Here is a 17,118-nt window from a genome sequence, read left to right on the forward strand (position 1 = left end):
AATGCGTGAGCCGTTATTGGACTGAGCAAAGTATCGACGTCCATTGGTACTGCTGATGGAAGTGAAAGACAGATGTCCAACACGCATTCATCGCCGCAAAGCATACACCGTAGCACAGGTAAAATGCAATTTTGCCATATCGGTCTGAATGAAAGGAACCAGGTCATGTTTAGATCTCTCAGCCTGGCCAATCCAAGGACGTTAGTTATCCTGTCCCGGTAGCGCATTGCTAGGATTGTCTCTTCCATTCCCATGGGAGCTATGTCTGAGCCGAGGCTTGCCATAACGTAGCAGAAGGGTCAAAAATAGAATCCCTGCGACGAGCCCCAAAAATAATGGTATGCCGCCAAAAATGGAGTGCACAAAATTAGGAAAGATTCCCAAAATTGCCTGGAAGGGTGTTAGCAGTCCCGTAAAGACTGTCTTAAATATGCCTGGGATGCTTGTTGCACTAGACATGTTAAGGAGTTGGCTGAACATTTCTACGAAATGCACGGGGCAATTTGTTGATAAAAGGTCATGAATTTCAGTAGCTGTCCTTGCAACTAGAAGATCATACGTCTCTTTAGATGACGTTATAGGCACTGTTGTCTGTAAAAGTACAGATTTCATTTTGCTTAATGTATCAATTCGTATAGAATAGAGATTCAGACGAGGCCAGATGGGAGTCACTATGTCTGGAGGCCCACTCGGAAACAATGCTTGCATACAACATTTGACCATGGACGTTACTTCTATTAGATAACTTTTCCCTGGCGTGAGGCCACAACATCTGTGATCCGTTCTAAGAATGTAACTCCCGTTCGAAAGTTGCATAAAGAAGGGCTCTATCTGAGTTGCAGGTGTGACTAGCTGGTGGCATGAAAGGTTGTTTGAATTTCCATCACATGCTCCGTGTAAATTAATACCCTGACACAAAAGTATACCGCTTAGTGAATGTTTACAATTTTCACCACTAAGAAATACATTTTTGTCACTGTCACTATAGCAAGAATGAGTGTATGGTAATTTCCATTCAGATTTTACATATCCTTTACCCAATTGTTCATATTGGCCAGCAGGTATGTACTCAAGGCACTTTTTAAATCGGAAAGTTGTTATCGGAATTGTGATAATTCCGTGTATTATCCATTCAATGACAGGACTCTCTGACATTGTCAATGGTAATCTCTCGAGTTTTTCGATGCTCAGGATTGTATAGTCTGTTCCTTTCTGTGCCAAACTGATCTGTTTATCAGTAAGGTTAAAACTGGAAAATAATGACGTTGTGTTGATTAAACGCCAAGGCACATAGCCTGAACGAAGATTTTGCAGCGTCCAGCCTAATTCTATAATAGAACGTAATTGAGACTGGCCATGTTGTAACATTAGCAAGTCTCTGTCTATCACATCAAAGGCAGAGGATACAATATTGTCCAACGAATATATTCTGGAAGACAGAGTCATTAACCCATTGTCTACTACAGAAAGTGATTTCTCCAAATTAATACGATCAATTTCTCGTATTTTTTCAGCAGTTTCAATTTGCTTTACTTTCCAAGCCTCGTTGTAAGCAGCATAGATACTGGTCGCTATGAAACGCTTTTGACGCAGTTTGCGTGGTCCAAGAATGAAATCGCGCAAATCAGCACCATCTTTTAGTAAAGACAAGTGTTGCTTAATTTCAGTCAGTGTGGACGAAGTTAGCCATTCAAGGCAGAGTTTCCCTACACTGTATGTTGTTATAATCCCTGGATGTTGTCTCTGGGAGTATCTAGGGTCTAATCTGGTCATTTTTAACCCCTGTGTTTTATTCAGGAATCTATCTTGACAGCTATTTGTGTCTGTAGGCCAGATTAACCACTTTTTCCAATCAGGATGTGTTCTGTTGAAATGTAAAATTTGTGACACGTCTAACTCAATATCAGCAGTTGCATGTTCTGGTATTGGCTTCGGAATAGACGGTGTTTTAAGGTCTTTGATCTTAGCTAGGCCAAGACAAGATGTTTGGTGTATTGTGTCATTTAAAAATAACATTTGTTCTGGTATCATGCAGGTTCTAAATAGTGCTTCAATGCCTTGCACCTGCCAATCTTTTGTACCCCAAATTGTTTTCGTTTCAATATTATTTTTCCAATAATCAAAACCAAATGTCATCATTTTGTCATAAAATGCTTCTGAATATATCAATTTAGAATTTGTCAGCATTGTTTTCATTCCTGTTTTATCTAACAGTTTGTAATAAAACGTTTCTGCATCACTGGTGTAAACCCTGAGAAGTATTTGAATTTCTCAAAAAATGCTTTAGAACTGCTTTTAGGTGGTGTAGCACAATGTTCCCATTGATTATACATAAAAACATTTCTAGGCTGTGCAGATTTATGCAAGTAATGATCCCCATAGTGGGTGTAACAGAATAACTGCTCATAACTAGATGAACCTTGTAAATAATCATGATCTGTGAATCTAGCTGACATTACTAAATCAGACATCATGTCATTAATACTGTTAAAGTCCCAATCATCGGAGAATGTACTAGGTGTCACAAAGTCACTTAAGGAAACCTTTAGTTGATGAGGATACTTCAGGATTTCGACCGGACCATAGATCTCATAGTCTGTTTTCTCCCATACTACCCCACCAGGTATTGGAATTGCTGTGACATTTACTGTTGACAGTTCTCTTTTCTTCACGTGGGATGATCTGTGTGGTTTCAGGACTAGGTTGATGTTCTGACTTGCTGTGTCCATTGTAATATATTTTCCTTCAATGAATTTTCCCAAACACAGTACCATGATGAGCCAAAGCAAGAGGAAAAATACACCTAGACCGAACCAGAACTCTAGCCAAGGGGAAATGAGGTAGATTTCCTTCAGTTGATGAAAGAGTTCCGTTGCTTTTTCTTTAAAAGTCTTTTTTGTTTCTGGCATCACTTCGGGGTCGTTTTGATCTTCAGGGAAGTTGTCGAAGTTGATGAAATAACCAGAGGCAGTTCTGTCAATTGATGGGATTGTTCTTTCAATCTGTCTCTCGGTAGCACTCTCTGATGCCACATCATTGTAGACTGGTGTTGTTTCTTGACGAACTGTTTCAATCTGTGTTTCAAGAGGCACGAGTTCCATGGCATTATTGCATAGTCCTTCATTGTGCACTGCAGGCTGATCGAATGTGATTAGTCTTTCAGTTTGAACCTCTTGGATTGTTGCAAGTTTGGGTATTCTGTTGTTTCTTGGGAGTCCACTGGGCCTACTGTTGATTATAGGCCACATGCTTGTGGTTTTACCAGATCGATAGACACGACTCTGTTCTCCTTTTTACCAGCAAGGGGCGGTAGCACAACTGATCTTGTTCCGGTGACTGCCAAGACAGGTACTGCTTTTCTGTAAGAAGGCCCAAATTCCTTCTTCACCGCGATCTTTTCTCTGACTAGATCCCCAATCTTTGGAATCCAGACAGGCCTTGCTGGGGCTGTTGCGGGTGGTGCCTCGTCAGTGGTACTTGGCTGTTGCTTTAATTTTATGTTGCTTAATGATTTTCTTGTTTCATTCAGTTCCTGTAAAACAGCCAAACGATCTTTGATGTCAAAGTCTGTTGTTTTTTCTTGTACCACTGACATCTGACTATCGAGGTCCTGAGCTCGCATTCTAATTCCGAACAATAGTTCGTATGGGCTGAAACCTTTTAGAGAATTTCTTGGCATGTTGTTAAGACTAGTCTGGACACTTATTAAATGTTTGACCCACCCAGCGCCTGAACCTAATACCTTCGCTGTTATAGATTGCTTTATGTCACGGTTTTTTCTTTCTACCACACTATTCCCTTACGGGGCATGACGGACAAGAATACCGCAACCCAATTCCCATGCTGGGCATGGCCTCCTTATAAGCTCGAGAGCTGAAAGCATGACCCTGTTCAGAATGGAACTTGGTAATTGCGTATGTGCCGATATTGACTCGCAAATCTTTTATAACCGTTCTAGCGTCAGCCGAGCGCTGGGGGCCTCATTTTTTAAGTGCTTTTCGTCTTAACTGTTAATAGGACGCAGGATGGGGTGTAGGCAGCGTTACGCTCTTTCTGACTGGTAGCCGGTAGCATGGTTCCTTACTGCGATCCCTATTACAGTTTTCACAGTTGTTTGCATATATTTGGTGTTCTACACTCATTCCCGGCCACCAGAATACTGATTGTAATTCAGTCAGTGATTCCTTGATCTCTCTGTGCCTAAGACCCAAACCCATGTGTGCGTCTGCTATTAAAAATATTCTCCTGTTCATGTTTGGAATTACTCTGTCCCCCACTCCAGGGATTCGAGCAAAAGGAACAGAGTTTGCATCGATTATGTATGCATAATTGAGTGGATAGTTTACGGGTAGTGCTGCACAGTCGCCTTTTACGGTCGTTTTTACTGCCAGCATGGTTTCCCCGTCTATGTATTTATCTGTACGCTTTTTGTGGCTACGGAAGCCGGTTTAGTTGCTTCCGCTTTGGCTGTATTAGCCAATGAATTCCCTGCAACGTGAACGCCATCACGCTGAAGACTCTGTGCGTGAATCACGTGAGTCTTTTGTAGTTCTTTGTATAAAAGAGCTACCTCGTTCCAGAGCAATTTATGCTTTATTGTGGCACCTGTGTCATCTTTGTAGTCGTTTTTGATCCAACTCTGCAGTTTATTGTTGTAAGAGTTGACGCAAAAATGAGAATCGCACACTATAAGTGTCGGGAATTTACGTTCTGCATTTTCGAGCGCCATCTTTAAAGATCTGATTTCAGTTCTCTGAACCGAACATTTTCTTACAGATTCAGTTTTTGTTACTTTCGGTCTGAATTTACCGCACAGCCAACGACCTTTAATGATCGCACATGCTGCATCGTAGGATTTTTTCTCTACGTTGAAATGCTGTACAAAGCTATCTGTATAGATTATACAGACGTATTGTGGGAGAGGCAGAATTTCGATTGGCAGAGGATATTCTTCTTCATACTCTAAATCATTCAGTTCTTCAAATTGCGGGGCGAAATAGTATTTCACGTCTTCCGCTCCTAGAGAATCTATGCACTGTATCCATTTCGGATCCAGTGACACTGTAGGCAGGTTTACTGGGCTGAATAGCGCCTCGAAGGCGGATTCCGCTGTAAGGATATTAATCCGTTTGCCGTGTGCTAGTTCTCGTTCATTTGCCAATGCGATTTGCACTGCTTTCACAGTTCTTTCTGTGGGACTGAATGTTTTTTCTGCTTGTGTGTACAAGTGAGATTTAATTGAAATTGGTACCTTTTCTCCCTCATTAGAGGTTAGGTACGTGAATCCGCATCTTCCTGGGATGACTCGGATTACAAGATCACGTGTGTTGTCACGTGTATCTAATTTAGTTTTTGCTAACATGTCTGTTTGCAGTGATCTCAAAATTTTTGTGTGTTTTTGAGTCCAATTGATTTGTTTAAAATCAGGTTTAATTAGTTCGTAGAGAGGTTTAACCCTCTCTGCGTAGTTAAGAATGTAAGTTCTTCCGAAATTCAGAAAACCTAGTATGGATTGTAAATTCTTCAGCGTTTTTGGAGCTTGGAGTACAGCGCACTTCTCTAAGAAGTTGTCCGCTAGGCTTTTCCCTTCACTTGATAATTCGTACCCTAAAAACAGTACTGTCAGATGGGCAATTCGGGACTTTTTAAAGTTGAATTTGTAACCCTCTGCTGCGAACCCAAGTATAATGGTGTTCACTCTTTTCAAGTGAGTATCCAAGTCGTCGTCTGTGAGATAGATATCATCTACGTAAGATAATGCTTCATCGTCATAGATTTGTAGTAACTCTGTTACCCTAGCTGAGAATAGTCCTGGGCTGTTCTTGAACCCCTGTGGGAGTCGACAGAATTTTTTCTGCGACCCAAATGCAGAGAAAGCGGTCAAATATCTGCTTTCTGGTGCAATGTTTTGACAAAAGAAACCATTAGAAATGTCTAATGTCGTTTTATATTTTTTCCTAACTATGTTATTCATTAGGGCTGCACTATGCGAGTTTTGTACTGCAAAAGTTTTGCAACATGTATTAAGGTGTCTGTAGTCCAAAACTAGACGATATGAATTGTCTGGCTTGGAGACAGGAAACAAAGGATTGTTCATTTGAGAGGTGCATGTTTCAATCACCCCCTGGTATTCAAGTTGATCTAAGATCTCCCTGACTTGTTTTTTAGCTTCTTGCTTTATGGGATACTGCCGTTGGGCAGTTGGTTCACTTTTTAATTGGATTTTGTGAGGAGGTGAATCCTCATCCCATCCTACATGATTTTTATACAATGCAGGTGCCTGGGCTACTGCCCATTTCCTTGCATATGTATACTTTTTGTGAATCGGAATGTGATTCGAGAAGGCAGGCATAATCACTTCTTCGCCACGAGGGCACTCCCTGACAAACTCTGGGGGCCAATCTTTTTCAGCTAACAGAATATCATAGCCTTTTGAGAGCTTATCCCAAAATAGACCCTTAATTTTCCTAGTCTTATCACCCTCCATACGCAATGTTATTTCGTATATTTTATGGGGCTCGCTAAGTCTGGCGTCGGCAGTTTCAACTTGAATGTATTCATTCGTGTCCACTGTCTCCAGATGACTCATCAAGATCTTGCGCGCTATACTGATTTCTGCTGCACTGTCCAACATTGTCAATGCCCACTCCCCGTTTTTCAACTGTGTCCTCAGTATTCTCGGCATGGTTGATTACTCTAATACTGGCTACCTTCTTTTTCTGAAATTGAGATTTTTTACTCTGAGCAGGTTCCTTGTCTTTGGACTTGGTGTGCTCTCCTGGGTCTGACCGTCCTCTTCTTTCCGAATTCTGTGGAGAAGATTGAGAGGGACGTGTATCAATACTTTGATATCTATCAGGTTTTTTCAGATTATCCCTATTTCTAAGGTTATATCTTTTCTCAGAAGGCTCCCTCTGGGGAGACTGGCGTTCTCGAGTCAAAGTTCTTTCCCTCCGTCGAGGAGACCTTCCTCTGGACTGGAAAACTTTTTCCTTGGGAGTGGATTGTTTATTTCCATCCCAGCTTTTTTTAGGAGTGTTTAAATTATTTTTAATAAATAATTTTTCAGGATTTTCGAGCAGTTGGGGCTTTACCGGTTTCCCACCCAAGCTGTCTCTACCTAATTCTTCATAGCACTTTTCTATGATTTTTGCAAGCTCAACAGGATCTTTTATATCTGTTTCCTTCAACTTCTGGCGGATCGCCACAGATGCTGCTTCTCCTCTTATATTGGCTAATAATATAGCCGAGACCTGCTTGAAGTCTTTCAGTAATTTCATACCTAGATTTAAAGCGGGCTCTGGACCGAATTCATTTTGAATCTGTTTTAGCACTTCTGGTATTACCGCCATAGACGGAACACCGTGTGTTTTTGTGTAAATGGAAGCAAAGACTGTACCCCAAGTGTCGCAGTCCTCCACGTGTGGTGCGATTCCCATAGGAAGGCAGATGGTCAAGATTCTGTGTTTCTCAATGGGGGTAGTATCAGGAAATACTGCCTCTATTTGAGTGATTTTCTGTGCTAACCAGAAAGGAATTTGTTCCCGTTTTACAGGTGTTTTACCAAGACATGACTGTATGTTCTGTGGTGTAATTTTATTTGTGTTCCCCTGATGAGGGGTCAGCTGTGGTACATTAACAGCTGGCTGGACTGTTGCAGTCCGCATTACATATTGGACTAATTGCCTATGTATTTTTATTAATGTGTTTAGCTGTACTAACAGCTCTTCTCTAGACATTTTTACAATGTCAGGATGTGGTGTGTAGCTGGCTAGAACCGGCCACGTTGCTCCTGGTCTACCTAGTGGACCGAGCCTAGTTATGTGATCATTGTGTTTTAGGGCGCCATTAAACCAGAGCAGGTGCTCTTGAAATTTAAATGGAATTTCAATCTCCTCGAAAGGAGCGTACTCTTCCGGAGGTTTCTCTATTTTGTAATAGTGAAACTCTTTTGTTATAGCGTTTACCGCTGGAAAGTTTATCCATGAATAGAATACCTCTGTCTGCCGATACTCGTGAGCCTCTATCACGAAAATTACTGTACCACCTTGAGGTGTCAGTCTGTTTTCTATAAGTTTTAAAGTTATAGATTTTCTTAATTGGACCGGGATGATAATAGCATCCGGATCTGTTTCTAGGAGACTCGTGTCTTCCTCTATTAGCAGGGATGCCAGTCTAACTGCTTCCCTTTCTTCTTCACTGTCTGTCATTTTTTTAGAAATGCAGGCTTTGTAGAGTAGGTCTCCAAGGAGACAAAGATTAGATGCACAATATTTTGGAACACTGTATCCTTCAACGTTGAATAAACCAGAGCTTTACATAGGAATCTCTTCCTACTAAGGTCGGGCGGATTTTAACCTTTCACCCACTCCAGACGTCTATTGGAGTATTTACGGGAGAAAGGGGTGTGAAATATGCACGACTGAGTTACTCTAAAAGTCTTGCGTTAGTTTATCGCCTTACCAAACGTTTGGGCGCCATGTAGTGTAGTTCCTAGTTTCCCACTAGGCCCTGCGCATTGGAATAACATAAACAGTAGTATCGACGTGGAACTGCGGATATTCCAGGCCTCCACTGACTATGCTAAACTTAATTGGGTTGTGTTACCAACTAGCTCAGAGGTCACTGGAAACTTTCTTCTCTGCATAGGAAGTGATCAGCTTCCTTGGCACAGACAAGAAGGGATTCAGCTTTCCAACAACCGTGCAACATGACAACTTTGCTCCTCAGATCAAGAGTCAATCTCTAGGGTCGTGTGAAACAATAGACATGTATTTCACTCAGTCAGTCTAGTGCAGTTTACTTTCACGAGATGTAGAGAATAGAGAGACGGGCGTGTATCAATAAAGGGTTAACATTTATTGAACAGTCTTTCTTCTCGTACAAGAGAAATGAATTGCCACAATTGCAATAATTGTTATTATAAAAAGTACGTACAGTAAGATAAGTATTGCGAAATAGAACTGTAAAAGCATTGATATGGTTTCTTAGCCATACAATGGTTTAAAAGTAATAAAACATATATACAGTCATATATACATTAGGCTAACATACTCAACTGGTGCTTCTAACTGAGCCTACCCCAGTGTGCCTGACCTAAGCCTAACACGTGAAAGGGGAGTAAGTAAGCAGCTTTAAGTTAAGTTGGTTTTGCCAAGGTTTGCTTCAAGAATTCTCGTCTAAGGGTTTAGTCAACACCATACCTCTGAATAGAATGATGGAGGATTGGTATCTCCTTCAGGGGTCTCTCTCGATATCCCAGTCACCCGCGAGGGTAAACCGGAAACGCCGTGGCTGGATTTCTCTGCACGAGAAAGGCAGCGGGTCTCTTCAGCGCGTCGAGGAAGGAGGGGGGACAGCGTCCGCGGGCAGCTGGATCTGCTGGATGTCTTCGCAGAGGGACGGCTGTTCAGCTCCTTAAGCGTACTGCACCGTAGTTCGCGCTTTAGCGGCGATAATGGTATCAGCAGCTTCACCACCACAGGATAGCAGGCTGCAGCGACAGAGTGCTAGATTTACCAACACGGGGTCGTGCAGGCAGCTGGCTTCAGTAGCTCGTACAACAGGCATTGCTTAAGGCAACGTTGGTAATATTTATACCTGACAGGTGCCGGGTTTGACGCAAGTTTGCTGGACATAAGACGTCAATTAAAGATGTCACTAGGAAGTGATAGTTATCAGTTGCTCATTAGAGTTCCATTACTAATCAAAACATAGCAAGCGGGGATTTCCAGGTTTGCTGAGTTTTTATCTTGTTGAAGAACTCGGAGTGTTATCTAGGAATATCAGATAGTGACTACTGCTCTGTCATTGCACTAATTGGTCGCAAAGGAAGTGGCAGAGAGAACTATGCTGGAATGTGGCTCTGTTCGTGTGAGGCCAGAGATGACTTTTCAGAAAATCGCACTTGAACGGTTATGCCAATATAGGGAATAAATGGATTTATAGCCGAATAGGGGCATAAGGTCACAGTATCGATCAGGAACCTAGATAAACACGCAACAACTCTGTGCTATGGACCTGTAAAATAGTTCCCCATGCAGCCTAATGGAAGCAAAAGAATACACTCAAACAGCCAATAGAAAGAAGATGAGAGTAAAATATCATGTGGCTTGATCCAAACTATGATTAACAATGTTTCAATCCAAAGGCTGAATGTTCCTGTGTCAAAGAAGCCAAGGGCTAACGGTGGCAGAACTAAAGCTCTTAATGTATGAGTGTAATACAACACCTTTACCATGAAATCATAAGCGGCATTAAACGCCAAATTCAAAATGCAGCACCTACTAGAAGACAGCACACAAGATGGAGGATCATTCGGAACTGCAGGACACCAGGGTCACACAGACAGTAGAGGGGAACAAATGCAACCTGGTAAGTTGCTTGTCATTTTCACATCTTTAATTACAGTTTTAATCAGTGAAGGTGAACCCTACTTCTCGGAGTGCAGCATCACTCATTTGGAGAGTCCCACACTTTTGTGCATAGTCTCCCACAGTGAGTGCACATGTCATGCATTGGAGTACAGTTCCACCCATTGAGTGTTCATTTGATTTATTTGATCACAGTATCCCTTAATGTTTGTAAATCTCACTGCTTGTAAAATCGTCTCAATAACTGAAAGTATTACTTCTTACAGCATAGCCTCACTTTTTAGGTCTCGCCTGAGCCTCCACATGCACGGCTCTGGCGAGACATTTAGTGAGTGAGCTTTAAAAAGCCGACCACAGCTTTTTATCTGGCCTCGAGCCTACGGTTACGCGCACAGTTACAAGCAAAGGGGGGAGCCCTCTCTCCTCGCCCACATGTCTCGGCCACTCACCCGTTCCGCCCTCTCCGTCGCGCGTCTTGGCGTCTGCTCAACTTTCTGTGATTCTGGGCAAATCATGCTGGTTTTGTGTTTATTTTACACTCTTTGGTTTACCATGCAGCGACCACTGGAGGGCAGCAGAGCAACGCGCTGACTTCTTGCTGTGGTATTTGAGGCCGTGCGTGATCTTGCAAAAAACGTGCTCTAACACCCCTCTAACACCCCTCAATAATATGTTCTGGCTACTTTTAAGTGATGCTTTGAGATCTGTAACTCGTGCTTGTTCGAAGGGTTTGCCCATGTGAGGGAAGGGAGACTGCAGGGAAGGGGATAAGGAGGAGGTAAGGCTATGACTCATGCGGATATTCACAAGAGACACATCACTTCTTTCTTCCCACAGATCACATCTTTTATACGCTGCTGAACTGTGATTCATATTGTGGACACCAGGGGCATGTCATACACTGCTCTCGCGCCTCATGTCACACCTTGCGCAGGCAGCGGAGCTGTGATTCATGCTTGAGGGAATGTCTGTGGTTTCCCACCTCTCCGCACAGCTTGTGTATGTTACTACAGAACTGTGACTCGTGTCCTGCAGCGTGCACACTCCCTCTCTGACGTCCCTTCATTGCTTTCACCAGGCATTAGTCCCAGAGCAGACTGCCCACCCCCTTCAATCACCCTGTCACTTTAAGCGTTTTGGCCAGCATTCCTTTCCATGTTTCTGACCACCCTTGGTCACTTGTGGTTTACTCATCCGTTCTCTAGTTCCGATTACTGTATGCCCACTGAGCACACTGCCCCCCTCTCTATATTGCTCTTAACTTTCTCTGCGTTCTGCCTTGCTGTCAGATTTTTCTCTGCAATACTGCATCGCAATTACTGGCTTCCGAATCCCCACCATCAGGTCTTCCCTTGGTAACGGCTACATTGTGATCCTGCTTATTTTCGTACTGCCCGTCACAACCTGCACCCGTTTCCGACCATGCATTTAATTAGCCCGCTGTTTAGTTCAACACACTATTACACCCCCCTTGCATTTTCTACCCATCTGATAGCGTTTTCTGTATCAAGCTTTGTTTGGCATTCCGTTCCTTTGTTTAAAAACACCCCTTTCATTTCTCCCCACTGCCATTATTTGAGTCAATGGGGAGTTTTTATTCTCCCGATGTTTTATTTTAAATCTCCTACGTCCCTGCCCTAAAATGTTGGCATGTATGTTATAGCACCGTACTGCCATTTTGCCTCAGTTCTGTCGGACGTATAGCCTAGGTCGCTTGCTCAGTGGGTTTCTATTTTGCAGTGGGCACGTAATTGGGGTTAATCTTCGCTCCAAAGTCATTCACTGTCGCCTATTGTCCTAAAACTCAATGGCTCGCATTCTGACAAGAGGCAAACAAGTGTGGAGAAAATAATCCAGGAAGCAAACATTTGTGAGATTTCGAAACACAATAAGGCGTTCCAGAATACTACAGATGGGCCATTATTGGTAAGCTGACATAATATAACATAGCATGCAATATACACTCAGGGTTAAAAGTGTCTATTCAGTGTACAGCAGTAAACTCCAGAAACGCATTCCCCTTCTTATGCAGCAAGGAAATGTCTCTTTCCAAAGTGTTTGGAATTTGTTTCAGCCTGCACAAAGCAAACGCAAAAGACATTTTCCAGAAATATCAACATAAGTATTTATAATAGAGTGTGCCAAGTCTTTTACATCCCTTTTTCTACTGCCTCTTTTCAGTTTTGCAAGTAGAAATGTAGCCACCATACAACCGGCCTTCCTATCAAATTGTCCTGCCCTATTTGAGTCTATATTTTCCTTGCTACACCTTTGCCTACCTCCAGCACCATGCAGGGTCCTTATAACCTCGCTCAAAGTCCACTAAATCTAGTTCCATGGCCAAAGTCACTAGCATTGTACTTGTAGTCCCGGACACTTCTAATCACTGAGTCTGTGCTGTGCCATTCCATACACATGGGGCCCCATTTACTGAGTCCTAGGTAGACTAGTACTTCTCCAGCACCTCGCCTAACATTGTGATGTTCGGCCCACCTTGAACAAACAAACTTTTTCCGATACATCAATAAGATTAATTGCTTTATTTTAGGTCTTACCTAAAGGCCTATTGTGCACAACACCAAAAGTTCTAGTCTGATTTAGGTCTGGTAATTGCTCATGATTTGTCAGCTTTCTTATCTACGTCATCTGCTTGTTTCTAATTCAATGGCTGTCCTTGCTCTCGTGTTTGTTCCTCCCCTGAAACACATCTTTTTTACAGTGTTTTTGATTGCATAAGATGTGTTCTTCAACTTCTTACTATCAGGGACCTACTTTGCAGTAGTGCTCATGTTTTCTTGCTCTCTCCACCAAGTGCTGCTCCCCTCTCAAATCCCTGTGCTCTCATTGATGCCTCCTCAAACTCACCAGGGCTTGCACACCAGACTTGTCGTTATTTTGGTTTGCAGCTTGACCAAGATGGCTGCACTGTCTAGCCCAGCTCTGTTCAAAGCACATCCATGAGTCTTCTGAGGCAAGATGTGGTAGGAAATCATTGCTGCGTCCTCCTTGTAGTCTTCTTCTGGCCCGTTATGTTGGGGAGACTCTTTGCAGCTGAATCCCATCTCCCACCTCAATGTAGGCTGAAAGACATGCATGCAGAAAAACCTTGAGGTAGTAGCAATTCCCTGCTCTCAAGCCTGAGGTCACTCCCAGGAGCGTCAGACAGGGGTGATTATCTACCCAATGAAAGCTTAATATTTGAAGCCAGGCAGAGTAACCTTTAACCTTATAAGTGTTTAGCTATCCAGCACAATATCCTTGGAGCAACAACATCAAGTGTTGCATGGCTAAACACTTATAAGGTCCCACAGACGAGACCTATTGGCTATGCCAATGCTTGTTAGATGCAAGTGCCCCACATTAGTGCACACTTTCACTCAATTGGTGTGAGCTCCTCTCTTTGATTGATGCATGACTCATTGTGTGTGAGGGCCACACCGTGGTGCACTGACTTACTTAATGGGCGTAAGTCCCACATGTTGGTGCAGTTTGACTTTTAAGGCCCCAGACTTTGGTAGTCAGTCTCTCTCTAATTGGGTATGAAAGTGTAGCAGGGATTCTGCTCCTACACAGAACTGTGCATAGAGAATTGGAACCTCAGTGAATTAGGGTGTGCCAAACCTCACCGTAGTAGCCAAAATCCCCTACCAGACTAGCAATCAGTGTCTCATTGGTTCTTCCATAACCCCAATGATTAGACAACCCAGAACATGGAACTTAGAATACCTCAGGCAATGTGGAACACATGAACACTCTTTCGTTATACTCTCATACCAGTCCAGAACAGGGAGTAAAAGGAGACACAAGCAAGTTTTTGTTTTTTTTTTAATTTTTGAAAACCTTTATTTGTGCAATCATAAAAGTACAAATACGGGCCCACAACCCTCAGGCCGGCCACGAATACTGTTTAAGCACCAGTGCATGCAATACGGCGACGCAATAGCACATCAATATCAATAAGCGAGCATGCAGCAGTTACACTGTACGTCACGTGCTACCGCGCCTCAGGAGCATGGAAGGTTCATTTAAAAAAAAAAATGTTCTTTAAGTAGCAATTATTAAAGTCCAACTGTTTCGTTTGAATTGAAAATAGAAACTATAAACTAAGAAAGAAGGGTCCATGTAGACGTGATATACCAGTAGCGACAGAGTCACACATAGCCCAGTAACCCAAATGTCAAATCCCCCCAGGCGGCATGGCGGCCCATAGAGTGTGCAGCAAGGTATCAGAGTCAACATCCTAACATTTGTCTACCGCCACCCGCCCACCAGTAACATCGACACGGACCCAAGATCGAAAGAAAAAGAAGAAATAAAACAAAGAAGAAAAACAAGGCACCATAGAAACAAAGAAGAGAACTAAACAAGCATTTACAATGCAATGGTCTCGGCATTATTAAAGGTAGAGCTATTGGCATTGCTCATAACATTTTTTTTTAAATCATAAATAAATGGCATTGTCATTTACAATGCCAATAGCTTAATAGCTCGCAAATGCATGACCTGTTAAACCCCAGTTTATGTTTTCAGGAAGCTGGCAGCTTTGAGCTGCTCTGCAGGTCCGTTATGATATTTCTTTTGATCATAGTCTAGTACGCTGTCTACTGCACTGGGTTGTCCAGTCTGAAATGCTCTGTCTAGTTTTGTCCCTGAGGAGGCATGTTTGCAGAGTGGAAACACCCAGATAAACTTAGCATGTGTAACATACAGATCTGCCACCCTCCCGTGCGCCAGTTACAGAAGACATGACCCCACCTTTTGAATTAAACACAGGTTAAGTGTATTTTTGCAGTTTCCGAACATGGAAGCCAATGTTCAATCTTCATGCATAGACAAAAAAAAATCAAGTTTACCATCCAACACGAGAACCTCTCAGAAAAGCAAGATTCATTCAATTTACTTGCACTCCATTCTTTCTGGGTCCCGGCAATACAACGCACATCTATTCTGTGGGGTCATCCTGGGAAGCAGCCGACTGGACACAGGACTTCGAGGCACCAATCGCCAATACCAATATATGTATATATATATATATATATATATATATATATATATATATATATATATATATATATATATATATATATGTGTGTGTGTGTCTGCACATATAGGCGGGAGGGTGGTGGTCTGTCTCAGACTCTGTCAGTGTATTGAACCCTTCACGAGTTGACCGTTATGAACAGGTTAAGATTTCAAATTATATGGCACAGAACAGTCATAGACGGGACAATAAACCCCTACCAGCACGTCCCGCCACCAATCTCCACTAAGTCGTGTTTCACACCCAACGCTTCCAAAGGTAGGTGTGAAGTGAAGAACCCAGAGGCCTCCCTTAAGGACAGGCCCAGAGACGTCTTATGTCTGTGTCAGTCCTTTGAGGTCAGACACTGGCGCCACATGACCTGCAGGAACTTGGCCGGCCTTTAGCAGGTGCAAGTTGTGCCCACGCCCAGGGCGCCGACCTCCAGCTGGGTGCAGGAGCTGCCTGCAGAAGTCTCGCGCCTACCTGGGACACATAGATAATTAAATAGGAGACATGAGGTTTGGCCCGGGACATAATCGGAGCAAAGGGCAGCTGTGTGTAGGGAACCATGGGGCACCCGCTCGGCTGGTGGAGCTTGTTGGGCCTTTCATAAAAGCTGCTGCACTATGCTCACAGCAGCTGGAGGGTAGTGTTGATGGTTTGTGCGTGCTATATTCGTGTGTGTGGCTTACATAGCACCAGACAGACCCGGTCGAGGATAAGGGTGCTTTGAATAGGAAGGCATCATTCAAATTCTGTTCTTCCTCTGTCCGGTCCTCCGAATACCTATTCACCCATCCCCTGATCCCTCCTCCCATGCTTTTTCTCTCCTTCGTACGTTTTTTCTCCTCTTCCTATCTGTAGTCTCTTCCTGTTTCTGGGTTTCTTTCAGCCCCCGCATCTTGTGAACTTTCTCATTACCTAACAGCCGCTGGGGCTTTCTCTTTTTTGCTTTTATTCTCTCTCTCTCCCTAGTCACTTGACTTTTCCCATTGTTCTGCCTTCCTCTGCACCTGCCCTCTCCCCCCTGCCTTGTTACATCCGCGCCTCGCGCCTTTCTGTCAAGAAAGCAGAGATAAGGAGAACATTGAGAGAAAGAGGGGGCGGTGAGAGGGACTGTGTGAAAGGCATATCTCCTGCTGTCACGAAAGGGTAGACGAGTCTTATTGAAAAAGTGGTTTCTGCAGGTGTTCTGTTTCAAGGCACTGTATGCTGCTGCGGTGCTGCCTGCTTGTGCCCTGAATCGTCACACATGCTGACAGGGCCCCGCGTATTTTTTGCATTGGAATCTGAAGACCGAGCTGCAGCTCTGAGGACTTGCAGAATGCGCCACATCCGCGTGAGATTACAAAGGATGTCGGTAATCCCTCTGCCTGGAAGGGACATTATATCACCGACTAATGTCCTGGTAACGCCGAGTGCGGCGTCTCTCCTGCACGTGTTAACTACAGCGCAGCTTACACAGCCGGCATGACCCCGCTTCAGCTCTCAGTAAAACCGCGCTGTACTTTAAATGCTCCCCTTCAACCGCGAAGCCTGTTAACCAAAAGCCCTGGGATGCAGAACATAGCTCAAGAGGCGAAGGCGCCTGCTCGCATCTGACAAAACCTGAAAGCATGCAAACCATCTGAACAAATGAACATTTGACTTTTTCTGGGAAATAAATGAAGTGGCGAGCTTACTTTTTAGGTTTTGCCTGGCGAAAGCTGCGCTCTGCGCAGC

This window comes from Lissotriton vulgaris, chromosome 7 (assembly GCF_964263255.1).
Source record: "Lissotriton vulgaris chromosome 7, aLisVul1.2, whole genome shotgun sequence".
Classification (NCBI taxonomy): domain Eukaryota; kingdom Metazoa; phylum Chordata; class Amphibia; order Caudata; family Salamandridae; genus Lissotriton; species Lissotriton vulgaris.